Source organism: Lagopus leucura, unplaced genomic scaffold, assembly GCF_019238085.1.
Source record: "Lagopus leucura isolate 7727_CA_CO unplaced genomic scaffold, USGS_WTPT01 Super-Scaffold_100002, whole genome shotgun sequence".
Lineage (NCBI taxonomy): Eukaryota > Metazoa > Chordata > Aves > Galliformes > Phasianidae > Lagopus > Lagopus leucura.
In genome coordinates this window covers 51,565,675-51,582,914 of record NW_024962263.1, presented here as the reverse complement: position 1 = coordinate 51,582,914, position 17,240 = coordinate 51,565,675, and the positions used below count along the sequence as shown (strand labels likewise).

Genomic DNA, 17,240 nt, shown 5'->3' with positions numbered 1-17,240 from the left:
ATATCCCCCTGTTATCTGCTCTTTACAGCTTTAGGTACAAAACATTAAAAAACAAACATAAAGCAGATGGAGACAGCTCAGAGGACAGCAGTATGAATGGCGACACATACAAAAATATGGCCCATAGACTCTGAGAATTCAAGTCTTCCTAGTCATGAACAAACAAGACTGAATCTCAATTTTCTCATAGATATACATAATATATGCACATATATTAAAAATTGTATATCTAGATATTTTGTATATGCACATAAACTTACGTATATACGTACATAAAGAAAGAACAAAGAGAATGGAAACAAGCTGCTGTCCATGTTTAATGTAAGATAAGAAGTACGAGATTAAATCACAACGAAGATGACATAGGAATTTTCCAGTAGCAGAAATCATTCATCAGTTCACAGAAATCAATTGCCTATGAGAATTGTGAACTTCTGTTGCTAGATGTATTCCACCCTAATTTTTCTTTTTTTTCCAAGAATTAATTAAATAAAAATATTCAAGGAATGGTTCAAGAACAGCTGATCTCATGCTGTAGGGAGCAACTGGACAGATTGGTCTCATTTCAATCTTTTTTTTTTTTTTTTTCCTAATATATCACCTTTTTTGAATACTAATTTTCATGTAAATTAAATTTCAGCTTCCTTTTTTTTTCTTCTTTTTTTTATTTGCATTAATAAGAACTAAATCCAGCATTGCACTCCAACAAAATATGGCATGTATTACATTTTAAAAGTCCTATTCCTGAGAGACTCTTTTATAAGTAAAATGAATAAGAAAATGAACAAGAAAATGAACAAGGGAGTTGCAGAGCATTCTGAAGAGCTATTTGAAAATATTTATAACCTGTTCATTAAACTTGTCAAAACAGGGTGTAGCACAGATAATGACTTCAAAACACTTCAAGTACAATCAGCAATGCCTTAACAAGACAAAACTAGACTTTAAAAAATACCCACATTAAAGAAAACCTAAAACTTCGTATCAAGCATCAGACACTCAATATGTGTACTACGTGGTTTTTGTTTGTTTTTTTTTAATATGATAGCTTTGTCCATTTTTGGTTGAGATTGTTTTGACAGAAAAACTGAAAGCACTGAGCAGTAACTAGTGACTATTAGACAATTCAGATCTATTAAGTCCTATTTGCATTTGCACTCATTATTTATATGTAAGCTCCATCTTGCAGGAAATTCTTTTTATTATTATTACCACAGTGATAAACTATTTTTTTTTAAAATCTCTGCATCTTAAGTGGAATTATAAAATGTAATTTTGCAAAATTCATATTCTTCATAAAACTGATAGGTTTCCACCATAAACTTATTGTCATGATTCCAGTACACGAATGTACACACATACAAATACTTTGCTAGCTGCAGGATGTAAATACTAATCAAAAGAGTGAAATTCACTACTGAAACAGCCAAATCCACCTTTTCCTTGGGCAGAGGCCTTATGCCTGGAGAACATATGAAAGCTGAGCTCGAAGAGGTAATTCTTAATGCGACTCAGAAAAAAATGCCATTACTGGGGCTGCAGAAACTCTGCTGCGGAGCTGGTAATCACTCACTGGTTAAAAATAAGCACTGAAGGGAAAATGTGTATTATGTTAGAAAAAAGAAAAAACAATCTTAAAGATGTCTACAAGTACAAAATATTTCATCATCTCTTTTTCATCAGTGATGATTACGCAGCAGATTTTTGCTCTAATCTATAGGATCCTTAATTCACATTCAGAAACATAAATGGCTCTTAATTTGCTGATATAGACAGAAAGCTCCCATAGCCTTAAAAAGACAGAAGTGCTTAAATGGAAAATAAATCAAAACCATAAAATTGTGACTTCAAAATTTCTAATTATGATATTCCCTAAAAACATTTAACCTCCAAAACCAGCATGCTTAGATTATTTTCAGTCATGATCTCTTCTTGGAAAATAGCATCTACAGAAAATGGTCATAAAAAACAACACATTTACTTCATTAAATGTAATCCTTTTTTTAAAATGAATGGTACAAGTCCAGAAAGGAAGAGACTACGATCATCGGCCAAACTATTATTAAATTCTACACTAATTAATTCTGCATTATATTCTATACTCTGAAGACAATATTTAAATTAAGTAAACTGGAGTAGAGAAAACAATTAACGCTCTAACCATCAATAAGATTTTTAATTGCATTGAGCCAATTTTATTTTTGGCCTACACGATAGACAGAATATTCCAAAATTTCAGTAGACTGCAAGTCTACAGATTTGTTTTTTTCAGCAAGCAGCTCTCAAGACAAGAAAAAGTGACTGATTGCAATTAACCACCCTGAAAACGAAGTAACCATGGTCCAAAAGCTTACCTGTATTTCTAAATTAATCCCAGACATCATGTATCACTGCCAAAGTTCTGTCATAGCTAGAAATGTAAATCCTGTATAACTAGGAGCAAAATCTGACATTTTTTGAAGGTTTCAAATCAAGGTAACTTCCACTTATTCCCTCACTCCCACAAAAACAAATAAAAACCAACAAAGCCCGGTAAATATAATTGTATGGAATTCTGATAATGACCTGTTTTGGTATCAGTTTCCACTTACTTTGGGTTACAATTTCCTGTTGGTTTCATATGGCAAAACAGTCTGGAAAACAAAAATAAATAATTTTATTTAAGAGAGAATTGCTGGAGATGGCATATAGTTATCTAAGCAGTTTTAGCTGACTTGAATTTCAACAGGTGACATCTTCAGACAGAATTACACAGAAATGCATTGTTTAACAGCTGTATTAAATAAATTTGACTTTTTCTGCAAAGACTGTCTGTTCATTTATGGTAAATACAGTATCACAGGTATATATCTTAAAAACACCCAAGAATTGGATGATCTGGAAGCAATGAGACCAGCAGCACGTAAGCTTTTTGCACCTTTGTGTAAATCTCTATCTCCTTGAAATGTTCAGACTGCTACCTTCAAAGCTACTAACAGGATGTTGCAAAACCAGGAGGCATGAAGTGCATTTTCTGATATACAGCAGCGCTTCTTACAGTACTTTAACTCTGAGAAGTTTTCAGAGATTTGCAAGACTCATCCAGAGAAAATATTTCTGTAGTGAAAGGATACATGAGAAAACTCACAAGATTGGCAGCTGTATGAACAAATGACTTAGCAGACTGCATCAGATGTGAATCCGTAGGAGACCTATATGATGAAAAGGACAGCTTCTCCACAAGTAAGCTCAGTTATTTATTCACTGTGATAAGTTGGTTCACTCTTAATGTACCTTTTTATTGTAGCACCAGGAACTACACTACATATACTACAGAAGTAGCATGGTATATCATAGATACTTCTCAAGAATAAGCTATGAAAATATCTATCAGATGTCCCTCAGATACCAGATATCTATTCACGCTCCCTATGGACTAACACCAGCCAGTAACATCAGCCAGCAAAGCCATATAGAAAAGAGAAAGAATCCAGGTTCCAACACATTTTGAGAAGTGCAGGTGTAAAACTGAAGTCTGTATCTCTTACAATTCACTATCAAACTTCCTAATAACAGAAGTTTCCAAGGTTAGCCAGACATATATTTTGTCTTCAGATTAATAAAGTACTTCTTTTTGCTTTCTACAGGAATGTAAAATAAAGCAATGCTAAATGTGTACCTCCAATGTTTTCATCTTTTATGTTTTTAAGCAGAATTGGCTTTCTTATTGGAGTATGAAGAAATGAAAGTATGTTTATTACTCCTTTGTGCATGGAAATTCTTTAAAATTGGTTGCCCAATTCTGACTATGAAGGATGAAAATTGCTAGAGCACAAAGGAACTAATAATGAGTTCTCTGAAGTTAAACACGCAGTGGGGCACAGATGCAGGCTCTGCAAGCTACCAAAAAAGAAAAAAAAAAAAAGAAAAGAAAAAAGAAAAAGAAATTAATCTAGACAGTAGATGCTTGTTGAATTTCTCCACCATCATCAACTGCTTACTGTCATGTTACATTATCAATAAATGAAAGATTTAAAAGGTTTCAACATTTACTAAACTCCTAATTGGAATCACAGATACTGAGATCTGAGACTACGTCAAGTCATTTTCACTGATAAGCAAGCTCATCATAACATCGTCAAAGAAGCTATTCAATAAATATGCATGAGTAGTTGTTCAAGCAGAAAGCTGTTACTTGCCTCTCCATAAGAGTAAAAAGTTTGGAATATTTTCTTCAGACATAGATGTATCTAAATGAATTGATTTGGAAGTAAGTTGTCTGATCTGAAGCTGTTCTGAACTGTAAAGATTGATGCAAAACAAGAAAGAAAAAAAAAAAAGAATTAGGAAAACATTTTGAAGCGGATATGTTCCACAAATTCAATGAAATGGAAAAAATAGGGCAGTGTATAAGAATCTATAGCATGTCTATTCACCATTTTCAATAATGTTCACTGAGAAACCCAGCGCAGAAATTTTCTGACAGAGAAAGAAATAGAGGTTTATGTTCCTGTCTGAGAGCTTACAAAGTCCAACAGGAAAAGTGACTGTACTGGATTTGTGTTATAACAGGGAATAACTTGTAGTTTTCACTACATTTTTCAAACAAACATGAAAAAAGCTCCCCTACATGTAATTGGTCCTAACATCTAGGATTATCAGTTCAGCTTGAACCATATTTAGGAATCAAAGCATATGAATACCCTCATCATACAAAAAATTATCAGGGACATCTAAAGTTATAAATCTTTGTGAATAATTACAGCTCATTAGTTTGTTTTCAGGTAGTAGTTTAAGATCCTGGAATTGGGATCTGCTAAGAGCCCAATGGGTGATTGCCAATTTATTTTGCTATTTATCATTCAAACACAAATTTCATTCTTTCCTAAAGTAAAGCACAAAGAATCAAAAGCAGGATTCAAAAAACGAAATGAAGAAAGGAATTTGGCATTATTTCACAGTTATGCTCTTGTGCTGCTCTCTTTATCTGGGATTCTGTGCTCAGAAGTGGGAGGGTAAACAGGTGTTTTGCAGGCAGTGCAGATGAGACAAAATGTTAAGTATGCCATCAGGGGATGGGGTGACTTCAGACCCATAAGATAAAGACTGAAATACTCCTGGTAAAATAAACAGCAAATTCTGAGCTTCTAGATCTATATAGCAACCCAGAGGCAAACCTGTAATTTGTTAGTTGAAGAACAGACTCTTCTAAAAGGAAACACCTTATCCTCTATGTAATTTTCAAGCTGTCAAATATAATCTTATGATTTTATTGCCCCTGAAGTTGAAAATATCCTCAGGGAAAACATTAGCCTAAAAGCAAATTGAATTGCAGACATTTTAATTTTAATCTGCTTTACTCAATATAGCTTCCTCATTCAAATGACTTTTGGTTGTTTTGGAGCTACTCTGTGGTTGACCCTCAGGAATTGTGACAGGGTACAGATAGGTCTGAATCCTATTGCCTATCTGACCAGAAAAACTCAGTGGATACAATCTAACTTACCTAAAGCTTCCCAGTCTCCATTCCTATCTACTTCATGGAACTTATGGAATAGCAAGTCTAACAAACACAGCCTAGATCATTTTGTGTACATTTAGAGAGATAGCTGCTTTTTTATTTCCCACTGCCTTCAAGCAGTCAGAAGCTCTGTTTCTACAACTAGAAATTTCCACTTATTTAAAAAGTGAGAAAATAGCATAGGTAAGAAAATAGTAAAGAGGAATCCTCTCTCTCTGCAGTGAATATTACAGGTATTTCAGATCTGCAGCAGAGGAGAAATACTTCTGCAAGTACTTAAGTCGCGTCTGATTTATGAGACAAACACTTTTTTTCAGAGCAGCAGCATATCTGTTTTTGATAGATAATCTTGTAGGTAAGCATTCACAGGCATATAAAAAACATTCAAAATGTTTGGTACCAAAAAGAGTGCAAGTGTGCTAGAGGACACCTCTAGCCAGGCAAATAACCCTGCTGCTTTGATCCTCTTTGATCATGATCATGAATGAGAAGGGAAACAGGGGAACCTCTTAGCGCCTCCAAGTCTTACTTTCCCAGCTACACTACACGAGATCCAAAATGAAGCAGACCTCCTTTAAAAGCAGACTAACAAAGAGCAAGTAAGCTTGAAAATGGTCTTCTTTCACATACCAGATAGGATGTACCTACTAGAAAAGGCCTTCAGGTAATGAAGCTTGCTGATTCACAGCTACTGCACAATGACATCATTAAACAAGACACAGGCCATCTTCTTTTCTATTTGTTCATTTGGTCATACTTCTCCAAAATTATCAATCGAATAAAACGAACAAACAAAATTCAAACAACACACCACTCCTCTAAGTTCTCACAGGAAAAAAAAAACAAACAAAATCACTCAAAAAGATAATGGCTGTACTATGCTGCCTCTTTGAAGGGAGAGGAATGGCACTGCAGCGTTTTGGTTGGATGTTAAAAACAGTCATTTATTCTTCTGCTGTTACAGTAATCTGGATAAAATGAAAATAACTATTTCCTGTAAAGTGGAGATGGAAAAAGAAATAGCCGTGAGGAGGGACTGAGTTGTTGACAGTGAAGCTTCATTAATCTCCAAAGAATCAAGCATGTCTCTAGGTAAATTGTGGATAAATATTCCATAGTGGAACGAATAACTGCCTTTTGTTTACTTGGGCTCCAGCAGGTGCCAGGGGCTGCTTTTCCTTCTATCTTCCCTCTCTTCATAACTTTCAGTTTAGAAGACATTGGTGAGGCAGTTCAAGCATTCAGTGACAGATCAGCTTCAGTGCAAGCCTATGGACCATGGATTTTGATAAGAGACCAAATGATTCTTGCACTGAGAGACTCTATACAGTTCTTCCCTGACATTTTATTTCAGGAATATTACGTAAGGGAGATGAAAAGTGTGAGTACATTTTCATAAATACATTGAAAATACATAAGGACAAACACCAGGCCAGCGCAACAGCTACTGATGAGCATAAATAAAATATCTGGGAAGGAAATTGTGTTTTAGGGTCTGCCTGCCTGGGCAGATAGTGTATGCATGTAGTCTGGACAGGACAGCACTGAGACTATAATGTCAGACAGAAAGATGTGACAAGCTACAAACCAGAGCTGTGCTCTGCTGAACAATGCAATGAACAGTGCTTCAATACTTAAAAGGAGCTTATAAAGGGCAACCAACTTTTTACATGGTCTAATAGTGAAATACAAGAGGCTTTAAACTAAAAGAGGGGAGATCAGATATTAGGAGGAATTTTTTTTTTTTTTTTTTTTTTTTTTTAAACTCGGGGAGTGGTGATGCACTGGAACAGGTTTCCCAGAGAAACTGGATATCTTGTCTTTGGAGGCATTTTAGGCCTGGGCAGCCTGAGCTGGTGAGTGGCAGCCTTGCCCATGGCAAAGGGGTTGAAACTACATAATTCTTAAGTTCCCTTTCAACCCAATGCATTTTATGATTCAATGCCCCAACTTCCAATATTTGCTTGAGTTCTGTGCACCAGTAGCCATATTTTTACCATGATGAGCAAACACTCTCCAAGCTCAAACCCATGATCCTTTCGCATTTAGGTCTGCTTGCATGATTTAGTCAGAGATTAGTACTCTGACAAGTTACCCATGCAGAATCTGTTATTTTGGTCATACTTTCCACATGACAATCTTTTTATAACTCAGCTGTAAAATCTATCCTGTATTGTGAGAACATTTTTTTTTTTTTTTTTTTTTAGTCATAAAACCTTTATTATACATATTAAACTACTCCTACTTTGAAACTGTAACCTGTTTTCTTGGAAGAACAAATAACTGGGAAGATTTCAAGCTAAGCCTGGGAGCGACACTTAAACTTGTCCTATATGAAAAGAATAAAGTTTTAGGATAGATCCAAAAGATTGCAATTAATAAAATCTTAGTTTTCTATGCACCACAGGGAACTTTCTGGATGAACTTAATACAATTATCGGCATTCACAAATGGTAAAACACAAATAGATATGGTGTAACAATGTCTAAGAGCCAACGAGCTGGTGAAAATATTTTGTGATGTAATCAACTGAGGAACAATGTACTGGAAGTAAAGATCAAAGTCTTGAAAACAAAAATTATTTTCAAGGTAAAGAGTCTGATTGTGAAAATTAATACAATTTTTAAGTATCATGACAGCTGCATTCAAACAAAGGAAAGGGCAGAATGAGATCTGAATAATGTAGGGAACAGGTAGTTCAGAATGATCAAGAAGAAGAAAGCAGGACAAAGACTTCACTGCTATACTGAAAAAGAAACTAAGATTTTGACAGGAACACGTGAAAGAAATATGAATGATGGAGAATTATAATAACTTGATAATTATCAACTAAAAAAGCTACACTACAGCTCAATAACCTTAGAAAATATGTTCAAACTACCCATTTTCATGTAGGCATATGATTCTGATGGAAAACAGAAGATCATGAATCAATTTATGTATTTTCAACATAAATTTTTTGCTAAAATGCTTGGTTTCATTATTCCTAATGATGCATACACAGATCAGATTCTTAATAATGCCATGATCTGCTCCACATGCCATTAACAGAAAAAAAAAAAAAAAAAAAAAAAAAAACCACGGTGGCAGAAAGTCACTTAAGTTTAGACCCTCAGAAATATCTTGCAGAGATGTCTCTTTACCCAATCAGGAAGAAAACAGTCCATTAATGGAAAGGTACACTAGGCAAATAAAACATGCTAAATAGAATAGCTGAGGGTCTGGGGAAAAAAAAAATGTGTAGGGAGTGGTGCATATCTGTGTAAATATGGGTGACTTTGTGGGGGTTAAATACGTCTACGATGAGCGAGCGCTTTTTGCTCCCTTTGAAGTTAGCAATAATGTAATGGAAAATAAATAACCCTATTGTGTATAAACATCTTAACGCATCAAGAAAGTAATAAAATTTACTTATTAATAAACATCAGTAGATACGAACTCACAAGACAGACGGGAGTATAATGTGGAGCAATGTATCACATGCATCTACCCTACGTGTAATATTCTTTCAAATGTAATAAACTCTCAGCCTTTATATATTGCTAAAGTAGTGAACAGAAAGAAAAAAGAAAAAGAAAAACCACCTCGAGCTGGTTATGAGTACAATTTTAAGTGGAACTGTAGTGAAAGACAACCATTCTGTTGAAATTCTAAGCATATTCTGTCTCAGAGATCATTATTCTCACACTTGATAAAAGATTACCCAGGTTGCTCTGAAATACCACACAATTTTTGTAATTTCCTTTACAAGGAAAAGCTGACAGACTGACAGACTTCTTTACTTTCAGGGAGCCAACCATAGAAAATTATTTTGAATCATTGCTGAGCCAAAACAGTTTTGCTGAAGTATACAATTTCTTGGATATATTCTATGTTCTAAATAATAAATATTCTGCAAATTCAGAGAGCTAATTTAAAATATTTCTGCCTCAAAGTATGATGATAGCCCTGTACAACTCACACATACTTTCTAGGAAATACTGTCCCAGACCTCTTGCACTAATAGAGTCAAAACTGAAGATCATAAGCACTTACAATTTTAAAGCAAAATCAACCCGTATATTCAATCACCTGGTTTGAAATATCTCATGCACCTATTCAGTTAACATAAATGTTTGCTTACATTATTCAGACCATGAAAAATTTTGTCTTCAACCAAAAAAAAAAAATACTCAAAACTGAATGTTAGAGCTGAATGAAGAAATATATTAGAAGAAATTAAAAAAGAAAAGCTAATTCTCAGATGGTTTGGGTAGTCAGTTGCTTCCAAAACACAAAAAGTACTGAAGTACTGTTTAGATTTCATTGCAACTTGAATTGTCACCTCTTCAGAACACTAGGAGGAAAGCAAAAACTTACTACACATTAATATAGTCTAATAGGTTCTTCCCCTGGATTCTGAAACACTTTACCCACTAAAGACACATGCCAATCTCTTTAAACCCAATGGTACTCAACAACATCAGACAAAACATGGATTCTTGAGGCTGCACAGCCAATGAATGCTGCTAGAGCTGACAGACTGTCCCAAAACCATGTCAGTAAAGCTGCAGAGGAGACACAGTGATCCACACTGAGCCCACAACAGCTCAGTACTGCAATGCCTGAGAGGGCTTCCGAGTTTCCAGAAAAGACCTGCATCCTGACTAGTGTCAGTTCCTCAATAGAGCAAAATGCTTCTGTCCTTCCTTCTTTCTTCTTCCACCCCTTATTTTCATGCGAAGGACATCTGACTCCAAAAGGGGTGTTGCTGTTCAGGAACAAGATGGGCAGAGAACACATCATCAGATAAGTTTAAATGGAGCTTCAGACAGAACTAAGGCAGGACACAGGCTGCTTCCCTGTTTTCAAAATCTGGTATCTATATTTTAAATTGGATAGTTAACTCCTGTATTTATTATGCTATATTGAAAAAGTTAAAAGTCTTAAAAATCCAGCAGAAGCAAAACACCAGGTCATATTTATTCTCATGAAAGATCAGACCTTACACATTAGAATACTGAGTGTGGCCTGGATGCAAATGAATTTCTGAATGATGTAGTCCACAGTTGGACTACAGCATCAGCATCAGTAATATACAGAGAATATCAGCAACAAAAGCGATAATCCACTTTGCAGGTAAGAAGAATCTAATTCTTATTTCTTCTGAAAATATATATAAGATTACTATAATAATACTGAACTGTGAGCTTAGTCATCTGAAAAGAACTCAAAGCACCCCTACAAAGAATATAATTAATCTGCAAATGGGGTAGGCCTAACCACTTCTGCTTGGCTGTTCTCTGCCATTTGATACCTATCTCAGCTCCACAGGGCACCCACATTATGTAGACAGTTACAAGATGGAAGCTCTGTCTCCTCTTTAGAAATGTTCTGATTATTATTTTGAATAAATGAGGTTGATCAAAAATGAAATGACTTTCACAGTGGTCTACTGTTCCTTTATTTTTACCTGTTAATTCAATAGAATATGCCAAATACTCTGGAGAGGACAACTGAAAATATCCTCAAATAAACCTCGCAAGTACAGTCATTATGCCCTGCAGATAATAAGTAAATGGAAATAGCAGATTAGTAAACATAGATGCACTCCAGAAGGAGAAAAAAAAAAAAAAGTAAAATGCTTTACCTCATCAGCATTAGCTATTTTTCCATTTTTCCCCTTCGAGCAGAAAAGGCCCTGGTTTTATGCCTTGTAATTGCAGCAATATTGTGGAACACACAGAAACTTCTCTGGAAGAGTATTCACAAGCTCTTTTATTAAAAAACAAAGGACTTTGCCATCAGTTAGCTAACAGACTTACACTACCAATAAAAATTCATCCCCACACTTTGCTCGTGCACAATCAATACAAATTTTCTAGACAGTTACATATAGTGAACCAGAAGAAAAGCAAAAGTTTTATGTCAAGATCTCTAGGTTTGGCAATATTAGATGCTTCTTTTCTACACTCTTATTCTCCTCTATGAAGAAGGAAAAAATCAGAATACATGGAAATCAGATAATACAAAAGAAAATAAAGTACTGAAATTAGTCAGAATTAAAGCAATTGAAATGGGTAATAATGACCTGAAATACTATAGTGTTCATTTCTCATATTGCTTCCATGAACTTCTCAATGTCCAGATTGAATGCAAATACTACTTGTTCTTTATTTATGATGTAAATTATAAGTTTTCATGCAGGTGAAACTATAGGCAGATGAAAGAGACACTCAACTTATTATTTCATTTTACAGGCCTGTTGCTGCATAAATATCGATTCCCATTTTCTACATAAATGGTGTAGCTGAACTTTACATTTAATATTTGTAAAAACATGACTTCCACTGTTTAGCAGCCTTGCATTTGTGATGGCAGTTCACAAAATAATGATCCAAGCCATATGCCTAGTCAAAATTTATACAGATTTCTGTATCTGTATATGTAACTGTATTTACACACGTAAATGCGCCTCCTTGCTTGAGTCTAAGGCACATATCAAGCTATGCCATCACCCCCATCATACAGTCAATGAACTGTTAGCAAAGTGGGCACACCCCTATCTTAAGCTCAGTTACAGAAGAATTTAAGTACAGGCAGACTCTTACATGTAAACTTGGTGACCATACCAAGTTTTCCTTATAAGAATGTTCAAATATTCAAGCTGAAAAAAGCAAATCAAATCAAACAAACTACACTGAAACACATGAAAAAGTGATCAAGTACAAACCTGTTATAATAAAGTCTGTTTTATTACAGAAAAGCTGTATTTGGTCTAATGGCTCATTTCCCTTTTGTCTTTTTAAAAAACTGGAAAATAAAGATGAAGTAATTGTCTCCCAAATCCTGGAAAATAGCAAGAGTTACACATTTTTTCACAATGGCCTTAGCTCTACTTGTTCTAAGCAAACCACAAAACAGTCCCTAGTCCCTTCTGAATTGATTCTGAAAGCAGAAAAATATTTTAGAGTTCTAGACAGGGGAAATTAATTGAAAACATCTCAAACTACTGTGCGGTCCTAAAAGTTGACTGCAGGAGTCCCATTCCTCATGTCATCCTTTTGATTCTTCTTTTACTTCTAATATATTCAATTCATCCCAGAGTCAGCTCTCAAGCATTTATACAAAAGAGTTAACTTTAACCTGGACTTCTCTAGAGTACCTTTGCTGTCACTGGACAGAAATAAACTCTTTTGGTCAACTGAGATGATAATTAGCGATCATTATGGGTAAATTATTCTCTTACATTTGTTACTTTGCCTTCATAAGTATTTGTTCTTAAACATAATTGAGTTCATAAAAGAGGGAATAGTCACAAAATAAAAGCCAGATGATCACGATGGATTCAGGAAGGCATTAATTCTAAAATCTCTCTGGAGTTATTGACTGTTCTTGTTATTTGGGCTGGTAATTAACTGCAAACACTCTCCATGATTTTAAACTTTTGAAGTGAAGGATATGTAAATATTTTCAGAGCTTCTTATGTGCCTCTGTACTAGCTTATTCTAATGTAAATTACAAATGATTACAACAGGCATACTGTGTATGCACCAGGATTTATTATCTTCCCATTCAAGCAATTAAATAGCAACATAAACATATACAGCAGCGTATAAAACAAAATGGGCTGCTATTTCTTCTGGCACGTTATGTCTGCTTACATACACATTCTCACAACAGTGCAATAAAATATGGGTTCCTCAAATGGAATGCATTTTTCTTGTTATGTTAAAAATATTTACAGTTTACCTAGTGTCAAAGAATGAATAGAATTAGAGATCAGGATACAATCGAACCTTTGACATATCTGACAAGAATAAACAAAAGTATATCCCTATTTGTAAATTCAGATATTTTTCCTCCTCAATAGCATATATCTGTGTCATTAAATAGAAGGAGCATCAGTGAAATCATGCACAGGAACCTCCTAGCATTAATAGCGCATACATAATGGAAGTGCCTACAAAAGTATCTAGTCCACCTTACAACTGCAGTCATGAAAATCTAAGTCACTCACCAGAAACCTATTTCTAGGTAGGTTATAAAACATAAAATAATCCTCATCATTTTTATCACACAACTTCAGACTTCTTTTTGTCTGTTAGCTCTCTCCTATCGTCTTCATCCTAGCAACAAGCTGCCTTCCTCATACTGAGGTTACCTCTCTGCTGCTGTCCCTTACTCCTCAGGTGAAGACAGGGCAGATCCACACTGCCATGCATGGCTCAAACGTACAGGCCCTCCAGCTGCAAGAGAAACTGTTTGCTTTACCCAAGGTGCCCTGATAGCAACAGCTATGTCCACCTCTCCTATGAGAAGTTAAAATTTCTGTATCTAGCAGGATGAAAAAACTTTGGCAACAGAAGTATCTCAGTCAAGAAAATACTAATTCCCAGGAAAAAAAAAAAACCAAACACACCTGTATTTTCAAACCTTACAACCACTCTCTGCTGATTTAGCAGCCTTTCTTACATTCTGTGGAAGAGAATGGGTGCCTTCCCTCTAAGACAATAACCACAGAGCTTACACAAGAGCTGTAAGAAATTGATTTTACTAGGCATGCAGCTAAGCACTTTTGACCCAGCTGTTCTTGAGGGACAGAAGAGGCTCACGGTAGATTTACTAACTGAACAGTTTCAAGAAGCTCTGGTAAAGCTGAGGATCACATAAATACAGTACGAACCTCTGTAACACAATTCTAAATGAAATCCATTTAAACATAGATTCTTCATAAATTTCCAGTGAAAGTAAGTCAACATCTCTCTAGATTGCATCACTGCACTCAGCAAGAACTCCAATCTATGATACAGAGATCACAGTCAGACGCACTCTTCAATTTACTGCAGAACATTATTTGCCACTGTTTAATTTATTGCCTTTATACTGCATCACCATTCTTTATTTATTTATTTTTGTAAGGAAGAATTGAAGAGTGAAAAAAAGTTCACATGGTAGAAAAAAGTAAAACTGGAAAAAAGTGCCAAACATCGCTTGACATCTCTTCTCACCATGGGCAGAGCAGTATACAGTAAATAGCGTCTCTTTAGCTGAGTTTGAATGACATTATTAAGTGAAACCTTTGGAAAACAGCAACTTATGCTACAAATCCACTGTTGTTTTGTAAGGATTTTAACAGGAAAGCTCAACTTGCTTTAGAGTTACTGTAAATAGGAACAGTTTCATTTAAACTTCCAAATTACAGTCTTTGAAACTCAGGCATTCAAGTGCTCATGGCAGGCACAGTTTAAAATCCAAAACTTTTAATAGCAAGATATATTTTTACACTCAATGAAAATCTAAGATTTTAGAAAGGCTGTGCATGTTTGTGTGCACAGCTGATGAAGAAGCATTTTGAGACAAGAACACATATCTGGGGATGGCAGAAAGCTTTATATGATAGTGATGATACCTTAGGTCAAACGTAGCTAAAAAGGAATTTCACATTCTTCAGGGACATTTTTTTTCAGCAAATAAAGGGCAAATGGCCATCCTCTTATTCTGTTCTTCTCTGCAAGCTTCAGTGAAGTTGACTACGAGACAAGGTTGCACTATGTGATGGGTTACAGGCAGGTTCCAAGGGAACTGCTTTAAAGGCCACTTATTTATGACCTCCTTCATGCACCAGTAATTTTCCATCCTTTTCAAAAATTAAAGGCAGCTTCCAGAAAAAGTGCTTAATAGCACAATCTTAAGTGCTAATAACGTATAAATAGAACTCCCCTACTTACTCAATAGAACTAGCAGCACGCATGGTGCTGTGCTCTGTACTTGCAGCTAGAACAGACAAAATGTTGATGTGATATTATAACTATTTCTGAGCACAACTAGCACAGAAACAAAACTTTCAAATGACCTCCAAAGCCCAGAAGATTGTAGGCAAGAGGTGAGGAGAGGAGATTACCAGAGCAACTGGCCTAAGCTGACCAGGGGCAATTCTGTACCATATAGTAACACATGCAACAATAAAAGTTGAGGAGGGGCAAGAAAAAAGGGAGTTCTTTTTATGAAAACATCTGTCCTCTCAAACAACTGCTACATGTATTGTGGCCCTGCTTCCTGAGACATGGACAAATACTGCTTGTTGATGGAAGTAGAGAACAACTCTTTTCTCTCTTTGCTACCACGTGCCTTATTTTTTTTCTGTTTCTTTCTCCATTAATTAAATTAGCTTTGTCTCAAGTCATGAACTACCTTTCTTTCCATCATACTTTCTTCTCTATCTTCCTTTGTGGAAGGACAGTGAGAATGCTGTGGTGGAGTTTAGCTGCCCAACGGGGTAAAACCACCACATAAGTATACAGCAACATGCATACATTAAAAAGCATAAAGCATAAAATTCCCTCTCCACTGCTGACGTTTTTCCTCCTGGAGAGAAGACAAGATAATAAACAATACATATTATAACTTAACATATATTTAAACACTACAGAATGTTCCTCTGATGCTATCCTGATGCATTTAAAATATTACAGAAAAGAAAAACCAGTTCCTCAAAATCCCACATCTGATGCATGTACTTTATGGCTTTTGCTGTGGCTGAAAATAACTTCTGCATTTGGCAATGTTTTTACTTTTTCAGTTTAAAAGAGGACTGTACAACTAGTTAATGATTTAATGATTCATATTACCTGCCACCCTTGTCCTGTACATATTCTTAGATATTCATAACAAAAAAGTTTTCCTGTTCAAATTACAATCATAGAAATGACTGAACCAACAGTGATGGCCTCTCTAGAAGTTGAAGAATAAACAAAAGGGAAAATAAGAAAGCTATATGCCTACAGCCAGTAGAAGGCAAGGTATGAAATTATATATCATTTCTATAATTTGCAAATCTTGCTTCAAAAAAGTAATTTACCTATCTCAATTTGGAAGTTTGCTTTTTTTTCTTAGTAAAAAATGTCATCAAATTTCTATGAAATCCAATCACAAAGTTTGCAGCTACAGAAACAAGATGAAACAACATAATATGATGGGATCACAATAATCTAATTCCATGAAAAATATAACTGTTTTCAACAGATCTGCTTTCCCCAAGTATTGTTCAGAAGAAACGTTCAGATGAACTACCACTATTAGCCTGCGATCATGTATTAGCAAACACAAGGCCTTTCTGTCTATGCTGAAAAACAATCTCTGCACTAGAACAAAGGTCAAGTGAACTGCAGATGAAAATGCAAGAAAAGGTTATTACCAGGACAATGATATGAAAAGTGGGTATGGATTAAAGCTTAAATTAAAAAAAAAAAAAAAAAAAAAAAAAAAAAGCTATAAAAGAGAATGATCTCTGGCTAAATAACTTCTGCAGAGACAAAGTGTAGCTCTACTAGGAGGTAGGGAAAGCTGTGTGACGAGGTTGCAGTAAGAACACCAGAGATGTCAAATGTCAGTCACTGCAAAGATACAAGATACTGATAAACAATTAAGTGTCATTTGCCACATTCTGCGCTTAAGTATCTTGCTGACACTTACTCTCTGACTCTCATGTATTTCAACATATGATGGAAGGGGAAGAGTCATAAGAAAAGTTATACAGAACCAAGTAACACACAGGGCTATTTATACAAAATTGCATGACCACTAAGATGATCAGAGGGCTGGAGCACCTCTTGCGAGCAAAGGTTGAGGAACCGGGCTGGTTTAGGTCAGAGAAGAGAAGGCACCAGATAGACCTCATGGTGGCCTTCCAGTACTTGAAGGGAGATATAAATAGGAGGGGGAACAGCTGTTTACACGGGTGGATAGTGAAAGGTCAAGG

General features: G+C 35.4%; 1 protein-coding gene across 2 annotated transcripts in view; it reads right to left on the bottom strand.

The window, feature by feature from the left end:
* SNTG1 (syntrophin gamma 1) overlaps positions 1-17,240 on the bottom strand; it is a 326,387-nt gene that overhangs the window by 177,838 nt on the left and 131,309 nt on the right. The window contains exon 2 of one of the 2 annotated variants that reach the window (XM_042869538.1): positions 2,592-2,633. The gene's annotated coding sequence lies outside the window, so the exon portion shown is untranslated. Of the gene's footprint in view, positions 1-2,591; positions 2,634-17,240 lie in introns of those variants that run through there. The other variant, XM_042869539.1, reaches the window with a different exon arrangement.